General features: G+C 41.0%; 1 protein-coding gene across 2 annotated transcripts in view; it reads left to right on the top strand.

The window, feature by feature from the left end:
- Window positions 1-2,417: 2,417 nt before the first annotated feature.
- Window positions 2,418-16,560, top strand: part of plppr1 (phospholipid phosphatase related 1) — a 50,060-nt gene continuing 35,917 nt past the window's right edge. For both annotated transcript variants that reach the window (XM_056403949.1, XM_056403950.1), the window contains exon 1: window positions 2,418-2,745. The gene's annotated coding sequence lies outside the window, so the exon portion shown is untranslated. The remainder of the gene's footprint in view (window positions 2,746-16,560) is intronic.

The following is a 16,560-nucleotide window of genomic DNA, read 5'->3' as shown; positions in this document are numbered from 1 at the left end:
TTAGGGTTTCCCGACAACAAGTTCAGAATATGTGAATGTAATTTATAGAACACCTGGTTGATGCATCTAATACCTGAGTGGACTGGAGCAGACTCTGCTGTGCATCAGCTCTGATTACATAATCATCACATGCGAAAAAATGAGGCAGATGGAGAGTGTGAACTGTGAGCTTCAGAGAAAAATTACACAGTGCTACTCATTAATTGTTGGAGCATCAGGCTGCTGTCAGTGTCTGTTGGGTCTGTTTGGGCCGACCACAGTTTGGATAGGGTCTAATTATCCTTGGGTTTGTATGGATCAGAGCCAGCTGTGCTTTAAAAACAATGCATGCTCATCGCGTTTGGGTCGGTTTTTCACAGGTCAGGTCAGGATCAAGTTCAAAATCCTTTACCTGTGGATCTACTTCACATTATCCACATCCCTACGTGCATCAAACGCACCTCAGAACCGACCAACGCCTCCACAGTCTTTCACCTGAAGCATATTTTTACACGTCAAGTTTATTTTTCTGTGTTTTCGTGTGCGTGATTGTGTGTGAGGCTCTGAATGCTTCCGAAACACAGATGACCTACAACTCATTACTATGCCTGAATGCATCTTGTGCAGACACGCATGCAGTGCAACTAAGATGTAAAGAGCCTTGCTCAAAAACACTTTGGCAGCTATTTATAAGAGTTTTGCTACTCCATCACTTATCCTCATAATATTAATTTATACCCAGCGACCCCCCCCCCCCCCCCCCCCGTCCTGAGCCTGATTACCAATTTTAACCATCACATCTTCAGACCACTTCAACTCTATTGTTAATCATAACTTGTGCTGACAGCACATTTTATGATTTTACAGTAATATCCATTTTTCTGCTCAGTTTGGTTAATGTGACTGAAGGCCACAGATGAGGAATGAGGGGAGGAGTGAAAGAAGTGGGCTGAAAAAGCAGAGGATTGGAAGAGGGGGGAGCCTGAGCGCAGGGTGTAATGTACCGTGCTCTCTGAATCTAGATCACTGAACACACCAGTGTTTCTTCAGTAATTTCTTGTTGCAGAGATGGGCACCCTGGTTTCACTCGTCTGTCCCAGTTTTGGCAGCCGTGCGCTCGCAGTGCTAATGCTACAACTAACTAGAGTCACAGAGTTTGGACTGTAGATTTAGACACTCCTTTGAGACGGGATATATTATGCGATAAGGTAGTACCAACAACTGGAGGAAGAAAAGAGGGGAGACAGAGATGACAGTTGGCTTGTTCCAATGGGAATATGCCTTAAAGCCCTGTGTGGGTGTATTTAAAACCATTTGTATTGTGGCTTGATATGACAGCTGAAGAACACTCCTGTGATAATGGTATTGTTCACGTCTTGTTTAGTCTCATTCATTCTCTGTGGCTTTGGATCACAACAGTCCCATTTTACCAGCAGATGAGACCAAAGTAAGAAATTTTTCAAATCCTACACAGACAGTGGTGGCTTTAAAAAATAAAAACAGACTGGTGAGGTAAACACTCATACAGCATGGGTGATACTGACGATGGTCTTTTGAGCCTAGATTTGTCCAGATTTTTCCAATTCAATTTCGGTTACTGGGACAAGTGATAACCAGTAAAATCCTAATTAAAATAATTTCCAATGAATACACAAGCGAAGGTGACATTAGCAATTTTTGGAAAATTGCTGAGTTGAAAAGGAGATTTCTTTTGTGGTCTTTGTTTCTTGTTGACTAATTTCTATGCAGTCTTGAGTTGTCTTGTAGCTACAATCTAGTGGCTGTGAGAGGAACTGCATTTTCAGGCTCTTCCACATTAAAAACTTCCTGAACTTTGTGATGTCACAACAAAACCATCACTGCCCTCAGCCATGACCCAAGCTGACCTCACTGACCTGTTGTTACTGGAGCTCCAGAGAGAAGCCTTAGAGAGGAGAAACCACAAATATATCTTCTTATGGATATTAAAACTTAAAACACAGGGAAAGTGGAAAAAATAGGATCTTTAAACCAAAGATTGGGAGACAAAAAGTGAAACTACAATTTGTTATATTACTTTGCTCCATTGGGTTATTGTATGTCTCTTTTATTACTGCCATCTATTTATTTATTCTTTTATGGGTCCATAATTGTCTAACTGATGGAAGTTATCATGGATAACATGAGGAAATACATTTCTTGCAGATAAATTTTAAAACACCTTTAATTTTTATACATCTCATATAATTTATTCTTAATTAATGGTAGCCTACTATTAAGAATCGTCTATGCCACATAAACATTAGCATATACCACAACAGCCACAGCTCAGCAAACCATTCACCCTGTCTTCTCCTTGCACGTGACTAGCCCCATGAATATGAAGCAGCACTGAAAACACCTCACGCTGCCTCCCTGGTATAAGGAAAGGTAAAATAAAGGGCTATTCAAGCAGGACCTGGAGGTCTATAGGGCAGGCTGGCTGGGAATATGCGGACTAGACAGCCGACTTGCTTGTAACACAAGGTCCCTACACAGAATTAAGTACGCTCCACTGGACCCGAGTACGCGTCTTGTCCCCGCCCCCCGACAAGGCACAGCATCCATCCTCATGCGCTCACACGCTGCGTGATCCCCATCACAAACCGAGAGCGGTGGCTTCACTGAACCGATGGAGTAGTAGTACAAGTAGTAGTGGGAGTGCTCACGGCTTCCTTTCGCCCTTATCTCCTCATTTTTCTTCAATGGATTCGCCTTTCCTCCGGAATACTGCTTCATCCCATCGCGGTAAGTGTGTGTGATGCTCGCAGATGCCGTTGGGGGAGAACTAGAAGAAACGGGAGTGTGTAGCTATTGTCTGTTGCTGAAGCAAGTTCGGATCTTAATCAAGTCACAACGCTGGTTTCTCATTTGATAAAACGCAGCCTATCCAAGGAGCGTAAAACGTGATTTGTGAATGGGACAGATTTCATGGCGGATTGAGTGAGAATGTGTGGAGAATAGTGTCTTAATGATTTTAAAGAATCGATATCGGTATTTAGACAGACACCTGTCTCTAGCAGCAACAGTGACCGCCCTCCAGCGCTTATTTGCGCTCTCGCAAATGTGATTTTTGGGGAGAATATCCGCCACAGGGCTGCGCACCCCTCACTAGGAACAGAAAACGAACATTTGTGTAAATGTGTCGCCTCCGTTGCCGAGCAAAATGTGCCGTCAGTCCAGCAAAAAAAAAAAAAATCTGGCCCATCTCCCCGCCCCCCAACCTCAGAGGCTGGCTATTCCTCCCCAACCAGCCCCCCAGACATGCACCGCGCAGTTGATGCCTTTCAGATCACTCAAAAGACTGAAATCCCATGCTGATTATGATTCCTTGATGAGCGCAATAGGGTAACCTTGAAATATATTCAGTGCAGCGTCTCTCATCATCCTCCTCTGATTGCTTCTCCTATCATCATGTTCAGAAAACGCTGCTGTGCATGTGCAGCCTTGGCCTTGAATTGAATACAATACAGAGAGGAACCTCATCTAGTGCTCCTGAAGGAAGCACGATGAGAATAAATTGAGACAGGCAGGGTTTCTTTGCCATAAGTGTCTGTTTTGAACCTCTTTAACTTCATCATGCAGCAGCTTCCTGGCATCACATGAGGTTAAAATGCAGGGGAAATATATTTTACTGTAGAGCTTCAGCTTGTGTATAAGGCTGTGAAAGGGACCGGATGATGATGATGATGATGATAATAATAAGTTAAAAAACAGTGGTGAATAACGAAATACAGTGCTGCTCATGCTGAATTACCTGCTCTCTAATTAGTGAACAGTATTTCCTGTCTGTTTACACATAGAGAGGCAAATATTGTGTCTTCTTCAATTCTTCCTACCTGCTTCTGTGCATGTTGCCAGTTGTATTGAATCCTCTGTGTAGCCTTTGGCCCGAGCAGTGGAAATAAGATAGTATCGCCCACCCAGAGGCACATATTTCTACCAGCTGTGTGTAGCTGGAACCTGTGAATTTATGCATTTTGCTGTGTGTGTTTTATATTTGACAGGTGTATTCATGTTTGTCCCCGTAGTATAGCAGGCAAATGGTATTATTCAGCAGACAGATGGCAGGTGGCTGGGCATCAGGTGAGCCTTTCCCTGGCTGTCAGCAGTAAGACACCTCCTGGCATACACCCACCATGCTGTTCTACATAATGGCACAAGTGTGCATTTATACAGTGTGTGTGTGCGTTTGTGCAGATTTGAATATGCACATGCAAACAACTTGCAGTGGACACAGTGCCTTTTATACTGAGAAGCTTATTTTGCCATAGTGCGTTTGTGTGTGTGTGTGTGTGTGTATGTATTTGCCTTTTCTTGAACATTGATGTCACCAATCATATAACAAAACAGGCTGAGGTCACAATGACATCATCATGTTTGGCAAAGATATACCACCGTGACGTTCACCTGTGACATCAGCAGCAGCATTAGGTGACGTTATTTAACTAGTCATGATTGTTATTGTTGTCACCATCATTTATTTTCAATCACAGTTATACCCAACATCACATTTTCCTCAGAATCATCAATCATTGTTGTTGTGACACCTCATTTTGATTCAGTTTTTTTTCCTTCGTTCTTTGGCAGAAACTTGTGAGTTTTAATCCCATTGTAGTCATTTGATTATTGTTAGTTTTGATTTTGTTTAACAATGATAAAATATGGTTTGTTTCAGTCATAATTGAATCAATAGTTACATTGGATCATTGGATCCATGGGATCTTTAGTTGTTTAAAATTGCAGTAAAACCCTTTGTAGAGCTACCACAGTCACCACCACAGTTTGGCATGAACCAGCTCCATTTATCTGTTCTGTTTGATGAAGATATTGTTTCATTTTGATCCTGGAAAAGCATAAATTAGTATGTTTTGTCTCAGGTTTTGTTTTTGTAATTGACTATTTACAATATTTGTGCCTTCAGTGAGATTTAGTCCCTGCTAGATCTGGGTCATTATGAGCTGCAGGGATCTACAAGCACAGAGTTTGGAATAAAATTGCACTATGGGAGATTTAATAGCCAAAATATGCTTGTCTTATCATCCTAAATCTCCAAGCGAAGGACCACGAGAGGGTTGTTTGCAAGAGAGCAGAGCGTGAGATTTGTCAAAATGAATTTCAGCTCTAGTGTGTGATTACTTCTTCACATAGCAACTGATAAATCAAAACATCCATGTGAAATTCAACATGGCCATTTAGAATAAACTGCTGCCTTTTGAAGCCACAAACACATAAAGCTGTTATAATGCATTCAACATGTGGGAAAAACAATTATATTGGCGGCAAGGTGCTGTTCTGAAATGTGTAACAAATGACAATAATTAAAGGGGAAACACCAGCCGATGCATTAAAAAAAAAAAAAAAAACCCAGATGGATATAGAGCAGTGAAGATACAGGAAGCAATGACCCCTGAACTCTCGTCTGATATCGAATGCCTCTTCCACTCCCACACCAGAGACTGGCTATTGATCACATGCACACACACTCTCACATACACACACACACATCCATATCTGCTCAGACTGCCACATACACACACAAATCATTTCCATGGTCCATTGGTAGCAGGTATTTGATTACCACTAGATGTGGCGGCGGTGTTGTTAGTGCAGTGGGGGTGTCCTGATTGGGCAATAGATCTGTCACTGTGATGTCTCAGGGGGATGATTGGCCCTAAGGTGAGATAAGGCCTGCCTCTGGAGATGGAGTGGCCCTCCCTTTTATCTATAAGAAGGCTGATACACACAGGTGATAAGGTCTGAGAGGAACAGGAAGAACGATAACACTGGCAGCACTCCATGAATATTTTTGCCTGGTGTGCCAGAAGCCAGACAATAGAGTGGCATCTAATGTGGCTAAACATCCATATTTACAAGGACGCTTGATTAATTCGAGGCAGAAGTGGTATTTTGTTGGCTCAAATGGGTGTTTTTTATAGCGTGCCAGAATGCGGCGTGAGCTTCTCAGCCCAGACTTATGTATATAATTAGTCAGAATGTGAATGGGAGCGAATGGAGAAATACTTCAAGTGGCAGCCAAATATCCCTGCTGGCTGTACGCCCCAGTTTTTTTTTTTCTTTTTTTATGTAAGTGACCATATTTGAGACTGCTGAACTTATTTGGGTGTACTCTGAAGACAGATGAGGTGTGGAATTTAAAAATGTCAGCCACTACACCACCACACTTTTGTACAGAATTATTTTGATGCCGAATGAATGTGTTTCCTGTGTGTTTGAGTTGTCGGTTGAGGCGTGATTTTTCCATGTGGTCACATCCTTTTTAGCAAGCTATCTGTTCGGGGAAAGCTGCACTAACAAGAAGATTTTTTTGATTTCTTGGTGGCATAAAGTTATAAGAGCAGCTCTACCTTTCTACATATGATGCATGACCAGGAAAATCACAGACAGAGATTTTACTGCCCTTCCTCCTCCCATAAATCCTTTTGGAAGGTAATAAATGATTGCAAGGACAATGAGATGCAGCAGTAGCATGATATAGTAGCGCTCTTGAGAAATCTCATAAGGGAAAGATTTCTTTATCTCTGGCTGGGTAAAGAGGACGGTGCTGTGTTGGTTCTGATGGTTTGTTATCGGACTGAAAAATAGCTGAACACTCAGATCAAGAGTGTGTTTGATCTAAATATAGATGGAGATGTTACAAGGCAGCATAAGAAAAAAAAAAAAAAAAAAAACTTGCACAGCATCACTCAGCATTCAGCACACAAAGTGAAAACACACACACACACACACACACACACACACACACACACACACACATACATACAGAGCCTTGGAGCACTCATGGAAATACATTTTTCCCAACTTAAAAATTTACATTCATACATATGCAAATTTACCTGAGGCATTTGCAGTTGTTTACTAATGACTAATAATTAACTAAAATAACTAATCATTTGTTGGGATGAAAAGCAACAACTGCCACTCCTTGTTGGATTAGTTCCCTGCATATACTTAACCAGATCTGTTGATTTTGATTTTAGAGGAAATTCAATATTAGAAAATCGTATTTAGCCTTAAGCATCCCTAGGCACAACCAATAAGTCAATGAAAGTAGATTGTATTTAGAAGGAATCTCAAACCAAACGTAAAAAGAAAAGCAATGACTTCATGTAGATGTAGGTGTTTATTCAGTCTGAATTCAATAGGAAAATGTATAGTAGAAATAACGCTGGTAAAAAGATGTGTTTTTGTACGGTTGAGAAATGAGCAGACAGAGAAATGACATTGAGGATGAAACGATCAAGGCTCTGGCAACGAAATAAAATGAGGCTCAGACGCATATACCACTCTGCTTCATCAGGAAAAAAAGACATGAGGGTGAAAGTCAGGCCAGCAGCTGAGGCAAACCCTTGATATGTGGAAATACAGGAATGTGTTTGAAGACTTTGGAGACTGTACATGTTACTGGTTAGCAGCATCTGAAGAAGCAAACTTAATATTTCTTCAGCTCTTTCCTGCTGCTTTTTCATGTCTGGCTCTTCTTTCTCTCGTACTCTTAAGTCTTTCTCATGGGGAATGTTTTTTCTTTTTCTTTTTTGTGAAGTTCAGATTCTTTTCTGAAAGGATATTCCTAATCTTCTTTTACTTTCAACTTTGTTCTATTTCTGATTTCATCTTACTTGTCTCTGTGTTTGACATTCATACGTCCTCCGCTGTATTCCGTTGCCAGGGTGTTGTGCAGATTTTCCAGCTAAGCTGTCTGTCAGAGAGACAAAAACGTGACTCCCATTGTGATTCCTCACAATCAAGTGTTGATGCTAAATAGTTTTTTGTTTTTTTTAATCAAAGCTGGTACAGAGAATAATTTAGAAATGTACAGGGGTAGGGACTGAATTTGATACTAACCTTCATCATGTTTTGCATTGTTAACATTATTATCTGAGTAAATAACCACGACTTGACATCTATTACAGTAAGTTTTCATCATATATATATTCAAAAGGAAGGGTCTCTGGAAAGTTTAAAAGAGTATACCACAGATTTAGCAGTGCACTCCCATAACATTGTCAGACTCATGGTGGACATAATCAAAGAAGTATCAAAATCAATTCAGCCAAACCACAGATATCCTTTTATTCCATATTCTTTTTCTTCCTCGTCCAAACTTGTCACCCACGGTGCAACTCAATCGCTGATTACGCTAGTAGCGGCTAATGTAGCCTCAAGCCACTAGCCTCATGAGGAGCAGGCAGCAGAGGTCTGGTAAGCTCACATCTTTCTGACACACCCTCCAGATTTTATTCATTTTTTTACCCTCGTTTTCAGACCCAACGGACACTGACTCGAGTGACATCACTGGGGGCACTTTATCAGACTTAACACCGCGTCCCCTGGAGCCACAAAAGGCCTCAACGGGTCCTCCAACCAAACCGCCATGTGGGTCGCTTGTTCCTAACCTTGGCTGTGAGCCATGGGAGTTTACCGGCAGCAGGCATACTGAATCTTTGTTGTCATGGTAACAATAATATGACCTACAGGATTGTACAGGCAGCAGGTGTAGTTCACCTCAGTTTTCATGGTAACAATAATAAATACATGCTTGATGTTGTGGAATGGTCACAGTCTCTTAGGTTTAGGCACAAAAAGTACTTGGTTGTGTTTATGGAAAACCTGTGGTTTAAGTAAGGTTAGATGACTTTGTTGTGGTTACAATAAATGGCTATGGTTTCTTTTATCCATGACTGTTCCTCAACAATGTTGGCTATTGGTTTCAAATGGGAAATGAACAGTGTAGTTCTGTGTGAAAGACCTATGATATGTTGACTCCTTCATCCAACCCAACCTCCTCCTAATGCAGACTTTGTCTCTCTTCATACCACGTCACCTGAATACCTCCTTTCCTCCTGTCGTAAGTTCTACGGCCACTAAAGTTGCCTAACAATAAAATGTTAGGCAAATGGTCGGTTGGGTTAGTTTTTTTTACAGGAGGACAGTCTCAAAGGCTTTTTACACCTTTTGTCACAGAAAACCCTAACCCTTGTAAAACTGGTAGAGACAATGAAAGCTTGGACGTTTGTGACTATGCTTATCGCGTTGCTATAGAAACTTGATGTGACGATTTTATCAGTACCCATCATTTCAGGTCAAAAGACTTCAAGTCAGAAGAACTCATGTTCAATGTTCTGAAATGAACTCAAAATTAACAAACAAGTGAAAAGTCTTTTCAAATGTAAAAAGTAGTGCTTAAGGGGAAGTTTTGAGATGATCTTTGGGCAACTCCTGGTGAGATTTTGTTTTACTTTCACTAGTTACAATGGAGTGATCCCTCACCCAAACACAGGCAATTAATTGTGTTTTTTGGAACGCGTGACCAATCCAAGGGCCTGAACCTGATGGGGCTTTGTGGTGATGAAAGAATGTTTTGCTCCTGCACCATTTGTGTATCAATACAGTGAGTTTATGAGATTTGATTAAAAGCTCAGTATCACTCCTTAGAGGTGGGTTACAATGAGACTTTAGTACATATAGCATTTTCTCTACCGTAATGAATGTTTTTTGTCAACAATATGTCTCAGAACACTTTAATTATGCATCAGCTCTATTTTCTTTGCTCGCTGTTTATTCAAACTATTTTATGGCGAAGGGGAATTGCACTCGTTATTGATTCTTGTTTATTGTTTGCATTGTAGGTTTTGAAATTAAAATGCTGTGAGCATCTCCAGTTTGAAAATATAAGAAACAGCCTGGGTCTTAAAAATCCAAATGTTGTATGTTGAGCCCTAAATATAACTTTCCATATGTGCAGATGGTAGCTGTGATATGCGGAGGCACCAAGAACTGCGGCCGCCAGTAAAACTGAAACCATTTATAAAGACTTTGCTTGTAACATCTGCTTAAAATGACAGTAAAGCAGCGTCTCCCAGAAGATGTAGCAAAAGTTATTCTCCCACAAATGAACCATGACTTTTTCTCCTCTGCGTTCGTCCTTCACAAGTTGTTTCTGTCTCTTCCTGTTTCTCACTCTCCCGTCCCTTTCTGTCCGCTGTGAGTCCTTGTCCTGTCTGATGTTTTTTGCAGGGGAATAGGAGAGGAAAGATGACAATGTTATTTTATGTTAACACACAGTTGCATCTGTACGGAACTGTCAGCATATACTTTGTGAGAAAACGTATAATTTCTACAGTCGAGAAAAATAGATTGATTTCCGAAGAAACATTTTTAAGGAAGCCACAAGGGAAGTATGGAAACAGACTATTTATAGCAACAAAGATGCTCTGTTGGCAAGAGTAAAAGCCATGGGACGGCTGTGTGTCTGTGTGAGAGAGTGTGTGCAGTGTTGTGCAGTGAGCAGATGAGGAATTCAAAATGAGATTTATATACTTTGTTGGCCATGAACCTTTTTCCTAACTGGTATGATTTCCGGAAGAGAACGGATTTATATAAGAGTTGTATAATAAATGTGAAAACTTTGATGACAGTGGGGGCATTTTTAGCATCCAAAAATGCAGAGGATTTCTCTGTAGTCAAAGAAAAAAGGCACAAAAGTGTACTGTAGGATAGATCTGGACACAAAGTGCTGAGTTGGCCAGTTTCCCAGCAAACATGTTCCTCAGATTTGGTGCAAAAAAAAAAAAAAAAAAAACTCAACATAACTTAATTTAGGGCTGTAAAAGAAACAAAAGCAATTATTATTAGCAGTTCTACATCTGTCAATATAAAGTTGCTCAGATGATATTAGTATTAAATAGGCCTGTAAGTATTATTGTAGAAGTAAAAGCTGAAAGATTCAGTGTGAAAGTTAAGGGGATGTTAAAGTTGAATCTGCCAAGATTTTCGATTTCTTCTTTCTTGCTCGTCTCTCTGGTTTCCTCTCATTCTGCCGTTAAAGTGGCCGTAATCATGCTGATAATAACAATTTATTAAATGATAATGTGAGAACAATGTGACAATCTGAGAGGTCGCAGAAAATGATCACCCAAATTGGCTGCTATGCTTGGCTTTATGGAGCTTTAAGCAGCTCGGTGTTTACCTGTCCTGCTCTGCAGCTTTAATGTTTTGGTTCACTCTCCCCGCTCTCATGCTGTTTTTAGTGAACAGCTATAAAAAAAAAAATAAAAAAAAACACAAACGCACTCTAATGTGAAGTCGTCTAGGTTGGAAACTAAACTATGTTTTAACCCAGTCTGGAAGTTCAAACTGTTCAAAAGTGTAGCTTTAAAATTCTGTCATTTGTAAGAGTTTAGTCACTTATGCTCTAACATTCAAGTACAGAAGAAGAGGAGAGCACAGGGCTACACCAGCAACATGCTGGCAGTGATAACGGGAGGTAATATTTCATTTTTCCATGCTCAGCTTTTGACTCTCAGCTCTATCAGCAGCTCTGTCATTGTGACAGCTCAGTCACATTCTGGCAGTCATCACAGTCAGGCAGAACAGCTCAGCTGGAGACCAGGAGATGGTCAATCAGATGATATTTCTGGGCTCAATATTTCACAGTCAGCTCTCACCGGTTCTCTGAGAGACAAAGTCATCACAGCCTGGCTGAGTGGAGAGGAGATCCTGATGAATCCCGACAAGGCCTGTAGGCTGCTCGTTTGATGAGCTCGCCGCTGGGGAGGCAATCTGATCACCTTTCATGCGGCCGTAATTAACTGGCTCCTGGAATTGGGAGAAAAATGCTCCATGGTTATGATCTTTGAAACATCTTTTGAAACAGTGATGTCCCGAGGCTAGAGAAAAAAGAGAAATCACGTTAAGACTTTCCTGTGACTAGATCCAATTGTTCAGCACTGTGACTCCTTCAGAGCTGTGAGGCTGTTCTGGTGAGAAATAAATGAATGTAGTGTAAACTCTTTGACACTGAGTGCGGCCCCCTTAAATTTTCTGATTTGAATCATCTGTCACAGAGCCCCGAGTCAAATCATCAAGCTCGCAGTCCAACTGTTAAATTGCCAGTTTCTTTTTTGTCTATTCCTTCTGCATGATTGCACACAGAGCAGGACAAAAATAAAAGCTTAGACTGCACAGTTTTTCAGTCTCTCACAAAGATGGGCTACACGTGTCAAAAGGTTGAAGGTTTGGACCCACCTTGAGCATCGCAAAGACGATTCTTGCCAATCGTTTTGAGGGAATTACAAGTTCTGAGGTGCTTGTGTAGGAATGTCATAAATGGCAATAAGAAAAAGTGAAAAAATACTTTTTCTGATTAGTTTTAGATTATCTACTCACCTGTAGTTTGGGTCAGTTGGTCCCTTTTTAAAAAGATATATTATTGCCTTTTCTTCTGGTTCATTTCCTGTTCACTTGTATTTACAGAATTACAAACAAACCCAAGGGGAGTAAAAATGACGTTACATGAACTGACAGGTCATTCATTTATTCAAAAGTCATGGACCGACATGGACAAAGTAAATTACAGTGACTGACATCAAGTCAAGCCGCACTTTAACTGCACCTTCCATTTTTATTTGTGTCCCAAAGAGCTTATGGAGAATTAACTGATTATGAGCATTAATGGCCAGGACTTGCCAACATACATGAAGCAGGATACAATCACAACACACCTCCGTTTTACATCCACAAGCCCTTGTCATTGATCAGGGAAAATTCCAGTGCTCACTTATTGACATGCATACACGTTGCTATGGTTACCAAACAATCTTGCATAATCGTATTGTTTGCTGGGACATCTGGTGGCCAGGTGGTTTTGTAAGGCATGTCAGCTTGTCTTATTGTTTTTTGTGTGGGGATTTTTTTCTTCCCCTTTCAAATTTTCCCATCTCAGATATTTGTCTTGTGGTAGATTATGCATCATAGCCTCGCCTTCACAGCAATATTAACATTTGTTGTGGGAGAAATATTGTGGTTGCTTACTTGATAGAAGGCCATCGACAAGGGACCTTGAGAGTTCTCTGTCATTAGCTATCTTTTCTATCTGATACCAGGTGTATGCCAGTCTCTTGATGTCTGCCTAGAGATTCAGTCGCCAGGTGTTCTTTGGCCGGCCTCTTTCCCTCTTTCCCTCTTCCCCTGAGGATTCCACGTCAAAGCTTGTCGGGTGGTGTTTGACACTGGTTTCTCTGGCGTGTGCCCGATCCTCTTCTTCTGAATCCGTCTGCTGCTGGTGGTTGTTGTGTCGTCGTCCGCACATCTTTATTGCTGATCTTGTCCGGCCAGTGGATTTTAAGAATTCTTCTTCGAGGGTTGTTGATAAAAAGTTTGCACTTTATTGATTGTGGTCTTTGTCGTTCTCCAGGTGTCTGTGCCATGAAGCAGCACTGATTTTACATTGGAGATGAAGATTCTTATTTTCGTTCGCTGCTGTATCACTGCAGAGCGCCAGATGTTCTTTAGCTGTAAAAAAAACACTTCACTGCCCTTCACTTTCCTATTCTTGCTTTGACATCTGCATCTGTAACTCCCTGTTTGTCAGTGATACTCCCCCCCAGTAGGTAAAGTAGGACTCTACTGTGTGATTGATTCAATCTCAAAGCAAGTGTACTTTCCTGCATCTGATGGTTGGCTGTGTGACAGTAGAGCCAAGTCATCTGCAAAATGTAGATCATCCAGCTGTGTCCACAAAGCCCGCTGGAGTCTGTATTTTCTTTGGTCAGTTGTTTTTTCCCATAACCCAGTCAATGACAAATAGAAACAAGAAAACAGGAGGTAATAGGAGACCCTGTCTGACCTCAGTCTTGACCCTGAACTGGTTGGTAACCTGTCCTTCATGTTCTACAGGTTATTCCAGCATAGCTATTCTTCATAAAATCTAAGAATGGCTCAATGCTGTCTTGCACTGTTTTGCGAAGTTCCAACTTTTAGGCTATCCATTAATTATGCACCAGTTATAATATTTTTAGTACCAGTTGTAATCTGTTGAATATGGAGCAAAACTATATATTAAAAAAAAAAAAAATCTCAGTTGACTACAAGAGCTGTTTCCATTTGACTTGCTTGATAAAATCATGGCTCAGTGAAGCAAAATGAAGAAATTATGAATAATTGATTTCCTGTTGGTGATTGTAGAGAAATTTGGAGAAAAAAAATGCAGCATATTGTGGAGTATCAGAATATAACAGTGTAAATGTGATTAGTATGGTCATTTAATTTTGGGGGCTTTTTACCACATTACAGGGATGACAACTCAATTTCCTCTCTGTGGCTGATGCTACCCCACCTGCCATAATGTGTAAAGTCACTGAGTCACTGGAGACCGATTACACTGTTAATGTGCACCGTGACGGATAGCAGGGATGTCTAGCAGTAGCTTTTTTTTATGGATTTACTGAAAGCAATTAAATCTACATGGCATATAAGACTTTTCAGGCAGGTGCTTGTAGTATTAGTGAACAGGGAGACCATCCATCAATCTCACCTGACAGCTATCCACCCTACTGAAGTGTACTCCAACAGGAGAGTGAGCTCTGTAGTTGACACCGAGTTTGCACTGATCTTCCTGTAAGAGGAGAGAAAGGTAAATTACAACATTGTCTGCTTAAATTCTGCTGCTCCTGTCACCTGCAGTCACGCACGCCAGTGTTAAGATGTTCAAGTGTCACACAGCAGGGTGGCAGGTCTCCGTGCTGATTTGGAACTGTTGGTGTTTTATATACAGACACCAACAGACATTTGTTTTGCTGAAGCGCGGGTGAAGCGCTGTGAGAGAGCTGTGAGAGCGGCGGTCAGGCTGTTGCCATCTAATGTCGCTTTGATTAGCCCGGATTGAGTGTTAAATGAGATGGGACAGGCACTCGGGGACTGATTAGGCCTGCCAGCCTCACTGTCTGCATGCGTCTGATGACTCAGTGAGACTGAAGCGTTTGGATTCAAATTGAGATGAGAGTTGGGATCAGTAGATCTTCATGTAAGGTGTGCAGAGGAAACTTTGCAATCTGTACTTGCAACTACAAGCAACTGTGGTGACCGTGTTGCTTGTGCTGCTGTCACTATATATTGTGCCTAAACAATCACCAACGACTAGTGTCATGCACAGAGTTAACTACAATGGTATTCAGTAGAGCGGATATATCCGCCAAGGCCAAGCAATCCCACACGTCTCAGCTGCACCAAATTGTATGAAACAACAGCATTATTATGGCAGGTTTTTTACATCATGATCAATGCATTTTTTCCTTTTGAAAATGACGAAAATATCGAAAATTGCAGAGACTGTCTCCAGGTTCAGGTTGCAGGACTTGTTGAGAAAGCCCTATATCGCAGTGTTTAGGAAAGTGATAAAAAATTCCTACCAAAATTTCTTAACCCTATCGACACCAAAATTAAATGGGTTCTTCCATGGTCCATCCCTCCACCAAGTTTGGTGCAAATTGGTTCAGAACTGTTTGCGTGATTCTGCTGACAAACAGACAGACATGGGTGAAAACATAACCTCCTTGGTTGAGGCACTAAATGCTACAGTAAGTAGAGACACGTATGCAGTGAAAATGACACACCCACATGTTTCTAAAAGGGTAAGTGTGGACATTAGAGTACTAAATAGATTTTCCATGTGTACACAGGTATTGCCCCTCAGCCCTGTGAGATCCTGCTGTGATCCTTGTTATCACCCTGACTGTTCAGCCCTGGGTTCCTGTTGAATTTTTGTGCTGCTTTGTTCAGATAAGAGCCTTTTTATCACAAAAACTCCTCATGCACAAACCAATCTTTAGGTTGTTTCGCTGCTATTTCGTGCCATGTAGTTATGTAAGATACAACAATATACAGCAATATTCAATTATAACGTCTCTCCAGTGGTGATCAGTGAAAGATAGAAAGATAGAAAGAAAGAAAAAAAACATTTTTATAAATAGAGAATTTGAAACACTCCACTGGTCCTTTTTTTCTCCAACTTGGCTCTACAACAAACCACCTCCTCTCCACACTCGCTGCCTTTACTCAGAATTGCAGAGTGGGAAGAAAGAGATAGCTCAAATTGGGAACAATGTTCCTCTTAAATGGGGAATTAAGTACAATTACAGCCCCATAACACATTTATGAACATTACGTATCTGCAGGGGGTCCTAGCTTTGTTGATTAATACCAATAAATCAACAATTACTACAACAGATACTGACATTTCTGGCTCTCTAGGACATTTTTAAAACCCACCTAATCTACACCCACGGAAACAAGACACCTCTCGTACTATCCTGTGCTCAGCAATTAAAAACAATGTAACGAGTGACTGACAAGCTGTTTCAGCCTTGGCTGGAGCCAGAAAAGCAAATAAGGTTTTATTTTTCCAGTATTCATCTTTTCACTACACAAATCGACTTGACCCACACTCTTACTAATCAGCTCGCTATTCTTCATGGGGAAATGCTATTGTTTTATACTGCTGTTGTTTGTGACAATTCGACACCATTATAAAACGCAATAAAACAAGATGACAGGAGGAGAATGGAAGCAGTGCCAGTTTGAGTGCAGGAGATCATTTCTACCAATGTGGTTGTCGTCTCTGACCTGAACCCCTGAGCCTTCCCTTACAACCAGAGGGAGCATAAGTCACGTTAATAAAGCCGATATGGGTAGAAAAATATTATCTCTTTAGGGGAAATTTAGTCTTGGAGTCAGTGCCAATAAAAGTGCAACAAAAAAGGCTTT

Source organism: Seriola aureovittata, chromosome 18, assembly GCF_021018895.1.
Source record: "Seriola aureovittata isolate HTS-2021-v1 ecotype China chromosome 18, ASM2101889v1, whole genome shotgun sequence".
In the NCBI taxonomy this organism is placed as follows: Eukaryota; Metazoa; Chordata; class Actinopteri; order Carangiformes; family Carangidae; genus Seriola; species Seriola aureovittata.
The sequence above is the reverse complement of the archived record's forward strand: the minus strand, read 5'-3'. Positions and strand labels throughout refer to the sequence as shown.